The following is a 5,639-nucleotide window of genomic DNA, read 5'->3' on the forward strand; positions in this document are numbered from 1 at the left end:
AGGTTGGACCAACACTCAGAGGAGCACTGGCCCGGGGATTTTAAATAAAGATGACCCTTGAGTCCACGGAACCCAAGGGAAAAAGAGGCTAGGTGGCGAATGGTAAAACCAATGTTGGGCATTGCTGGAGGAGTTTTATTCAAGGCGAACTGTCAAGGGGTTCCCATTATAACCCAACCGTGTAAGGAACGCAAAATCAAGAAACATAACATCGGTATGACAGAAACTAGGGCAGCAAGAGTGGAACAAAACACCAGGCATAAGGCCGAGCCTTCCACCCTTTACCAAGTATATAGTTGCATTAAAATAGACAAGATATAATAATGATATCCCAACAAATAATATGTTCCAACAAGGAACAAACTCCAATCTTCACCTGCAACTAGCAACGCTATAAGAGGGGCTGAGCAAAGCGGTAACATAGCCAAACAATGGTTTGCTAGGACAAGGTGGGTTAGAGGTTTGACATGGCAATATGGGAGGCATGATAAGCAAGTGGTAGGTATCGTAGCATAGGCATAGCAATAGAGCGAGCATCTAGCAACCAAAGATAGAAGTGATTTCGAGGGTATGGTCATCTTGCCTGCAAAGTTCTCCGAGTTGACGTTAGCTTGATCCTCGTAAGCGTACTCAATGGGCTCCTCGATCACGTACTCGTCTCCCAGCTCTACCCAAGCAAGAACACAAGCAAAGGGAAACACAATCAACCACGTGCATTCCATGGCATAGTTCTCAATGTTAGTAAACGGAGTGCGTTATCAACTCAATAATAAATCTCCCCTACACCGTAACCGGATTACATTCATTCAAGTTGGCAATCCCCTGATCTTTGCTTCCGGTATGCGATCCGAATTGACATATAATGACATGATGCAAAACATGGCATGATATGCGGGATGTGGTATGCGATGCATATGCATGTTTTGGAAATGAATGATTGAACCTGGCCTCAACTTGGAAACCAAGAGTACCACTGGAAAGAGGAGTTGATTTCGGTCAAAATCGATATAAAGATCACCGGAATCGGATGCACGGTTTGGAAATGACAAGCAAAACAAATATGGCACCGGACTGCGATTAACAGCACGAGGCCACCTAAATGCATCAAGAACAACATGCTACAACACTCTAACATAGCAAAAAAATACATGGCAGGGATCCACTCAAGATGCTTGACAAAAGATGAACACTAAGCTATGGCTAATTCACTCAATAGCAGGTTCAAACAAGCATGGCAAAAGTGCAAAAGATAACAGGTTACGGACTTGGTGCAAATAACATGTCAGGAATTTAACATCAGGAAGCAATGTTTAGAGCAGGATATCATCATGATACAGGAACCTATCATGGCAAAGTAGGGCATGGCATGAAGCTACTCAAATCATACAACAAAAGTCCCTTACTGACCATAAGCCAAAAGGGATCAGAAAACACAATGGCAACCATGTGAATATAGCAATTAACGTTAACAGATTCAGACTTAGAAGAAAAACTGGAGCATGGCAAAACAGATATTAAGTAGGCATGTTTACGAGCTCTATGCCCTCACCACAAGGCATTGCATGATAAACAAAGTATACACCCAGCAAGTAGACATGGCATAGAAGCTAAACATGGCAAGAACAACAACAAAGCATGCGTGTATCAATTACAACAAGCTCGGCAAAATTGCTTAACATGTAAACATTCTGCCAGGAACATTTTATAGCAAAAGTAGAGCTCAATTGAGTCAAGATAGGGTGCTCCATAATTGCAAACAAAGACATGGATGGATAGAGCACTACAATATCTACAAAACATCCTTACTGATCATGCTCACAAGAGGCACGGATCACTCGGTAGCAACATGAATACATGGCATAAAAATATAGACAGGGCGATGACTTAGAATATTTCTAAGTCCTTGAAATCAACAACATTAAGTAAGCTACTTTGCATGCTTGTGCTAGTCACCACAAAGATCACAAAAATGTTGGAAATATGCCCTAGAGGCAATAATAAAATGATTATTATATTTCCTTGTTCATGATAATTGTCTATTATTCATGCTATAATTGTATTATCCGGAAATCGTAATACATGTGTGAATACATAGACCATGATGTGTCCCTAGTGAGCCTCTAGTTGACTAGCTCGTTGATCAACAGATAGTCATGGTTTCCTGGCTATGGACATGGAGATGTCATTGATAACGGGATCACATCATTAGGAGAATGATGTGATGGACAAGACCCAATCCTAAGCTTAGCTCAAAGATCGTGTAGTTCGTTTGCTGTAGCTTTTCTGAATGTCAAGTATCATTTCCTTAGACCATGAGATTGTGCAACTCCCGGATACCGTAGGAGTGCTTTGGGTGTGCCAAACGTCACAACGTAACTGGGTGACTATAAAGGTACATTACAGGTGTCTCCGAAAGTGTCTGTTGGGTTGGCACGAATCGAGACTGGGATTTGTCACTCCGTATGACGGAGAGGTATCTCTGGGCCCACTCAGTAATGCATCATCATAATGAGCTCGATGTGATCAAGTGGTTGATCACGGGATCATGCATTACGGTACGAGTAAAGTGACTTGCCGGTAACGAGACTGAACAAGGTATTGGGATACCGACGATCGAGTCTCGGGCAAGTAACGTACCGATTGACAAAGGGAATTGAATACGGGATTGATTAAGTCCTCGACATCGTGGTTTATCCGATGAGATCATCGAGGAGCATGTGGGATCCAACATGGGTATCCAGATCCCGCTGTTGGTTATTGATCGGAGAGTCGTCTCGGTCATGTCTGCTTGTCTCCCGAACCCGTAGGGTCTACACACTTAAGGTTCGGTGACGCTAGGGTTGTAGAGATATTAGTGTGCAGCAACCCGAAAGTTGTTCGGAGTCCCGGATAAGATCCCGGACGTCACGAGGAGTTCCGGAATGGTCCGGAGGTGAAGAATTATATATAGGAAGTGTAGTTTCGGCCATCGGGAAAGATTCGGGGTCACCGGTATTGTACCGGGACCACCGGATGGGTCCCGGGGGTCCACCGGGTGGGGCCACCCATCCCGGAGGGCCCCATGGGCTGAACTAGGGAGGGGAACCAGCCCATAGTGGGCTGGTGCGCCCCCCCCTTTGGCCCCCCTGCGCCTAGGGTTGGAAACCCTAGGGTGGGGGGCGCCTCCACTTGCCTTGGGGGGCAAGCCTCCCCCTTGGCCACCCCCCCAAGGAAATCCCATCTCCTAGGGCCGGCGCCCCCCCAAGGGGCCTATATAAAGGGGGGATGGAGGGCAGCCGCACCTGAAGTCTTGGCGCCTCCCTCTCCCCTGCTACACCTCTCCCTCTCGCAGAAGCTCGGCGAAGCCCTGCTGCGATCAGTGCTGCATCCACCACCACGCTGTCGTGCTGCTGGATCTTCATCAACCTCTCCTTCCCCCTGTTGGATCAAGAAGGAGGAGACGTCATCCACTCCATACGTGTGTTGAACACGGAGGTGCCGTCCGTTCGGCACTTGGTCATCGGTGATTTGGATCACGGCGAGTACGACTCCATCATCCCCGTTCTCTTGAGCGCTTCCGCTCGTGATCTACAAGGGTATGTAGATGCACTCTCCTCTCATTGCTAGTAGACTCCATATATTGATCTTGGTGAAACGTAGGAATTTTTTTTGTTTTCTGCAACGTTCCCCAACAGTGGTATCAGAGCTAGGTCTATGCGTAGTTACTATGCACGAGTAGAACACAAAGTAGTTGTGGGCGTCGATATTATCAATTTGCTTGCCGTTACTAGTCTTATCTTGATTCGGCGGCATCGTGGGATGAAGCGTCCCGGACCAACCTTACACGTACGCTTACGTGAGACCGGTTCCACCGAGTGACATGCACTAGTTGCATAAGGTGGCTAGCGGGTGTCTGTCTCTCCCACTTTAGTCGGATCGGATTCGATGAACAGGGTCCTTATGAAGGGTAAATAGAAATTGGCAATTCACGTTGTGGTTTTGGCGTAGGTAAGAAACATTCTTGCTAGAAACCTATAGCAGCCACGTAAAAACTTGCAACAATAATTAGAGGACGTCTAACTTGTTTTTGCAGCAAGTGTCATGTGATGTGATATGGCCAAAGTTGTGATGAATGATGAATGATATATATGTGATGTATGAGATCATGTTCTTGTAATAGGAATCACGACTTGCATGTCGATGAGTATGACAACCGGCAGGAGCCATAGGAGTTGTCTTTATTTTTGTATGACCTGCGTGTCATTGAGAAACGCCATGTAAATTACTTTACTTTATTGCTAAACATGTTAGCCATAGTAGTAGAAGTAATAGTTGGCGAGCAACTTCATGGAGACACGATGATGGAGATCATGATGATGGAGATCATGGTGTCATGCCGGTGACAAGATGATCATGGAGCTCCAAGATGGAGATCAAAGGAGCTATATGATATTGGCCATATCATGTCACTATTATTTGATTACATGTGATGTTTATCATGTTTTTGCATCTTGTTTACTTAGAACGACGGTAGTAAATAAGATGATCCCTCATAATAATTTCAAGAAAGTGTTCCCCCTAACTATGCACCGTTGCGACAGTTCGTTGTTTCGAAGCACCACGTCATGATCGGGTGTGATAGATTCCAACGTTCACATACAACGGGTGTAAGACAAATTTACACATGCAAACACTTACGTTGACTTGACGAGCCTAGCATGTACAGACATGGCCTCGGAACACAGAAGACCGAAAGGTCGAGCATGAGTCGTATAGAAGATACGATCAACATGAAGATGTTCACCGATGTTGACTAGTCCGTCTCACGTGATGATCGGACACGGCCTAGTTAACTCGGATCATGTTATACTTAGATGACTGGAGGGATGTCTATCTGAGTGGGAGTTCATTGAATAATTTGATTAGATGAACTTAATTATCATGAACTTAGTCTAAAATCTTTACAATATGTCTTGTAGATCAAATGGCCAACGTTGTCCTCAACTTCAACGCGTTCCTAGAGAAAACCAAGCTGAAAGACGATGGCAGCAATTATACGGACTGGGTCCGGAACCTGAGGATCATCCTCATAGCTGCAAAGAAAGATTATGTCCTAGAAGCACCGCTAGGTGACGCACCCGTCCCACAGAACCAAGATGTTATGAATGCTTGGCAGACACGTGCTGATGATTACTCCCTCGTTCAGTGCGGCATGCTTTACAGCTTAGAACTGGGGCTCCAAAAGAGTTTTGAGCGACACGGAGCATATGAGATGTTCGAAGAGCTGAAAATGGTTTTCCAAGCTCATGCCCGGATCGAGAGATATGAAGTCTCCGACAAGTTCTTCAGCTGTAAGATGGAGGAAAATAGTTCTGTCAGTGAGCACATACTCACAATGTCTGGGTTGCATAACCGCTTGACTCAGCTGGGAGTTAATATCCCGGATGACGCGGTCATTGACAGAATCCTTCAGTCGCTTCCACCAAGCTACAAGAGCTTTGTGATGAACTTCAATATGCAGGGGATGGAAAAGACCATTCCTGAAGTATTTGCAATGCTGAAATCAGCAGAGGTAGAAGTCAAAAAGGAACATCAAGTGTTGATGGTGAATAAAACCACTAAGTTCAAGAAAGGCAAGGGTAAGAAGAACTTCAAGAAGG

This window comes from Triticum dicoccoides, chromosome 2A, assembly GCF_002162155.2.
Source record: "Triticum dicoccoides isolate Atlit2015 ecotype Zavitan chromosome 2A, WEW_v2.0, whole genome shotgun sequence".
Classification (NCBI taxonomy): domain Eukaryota; kingdom Viridiplantae; phylum Streptophyta; class Magnoliopsida; order Poales; family Poaceae; genus Triticum; species Triticum dicoccoides.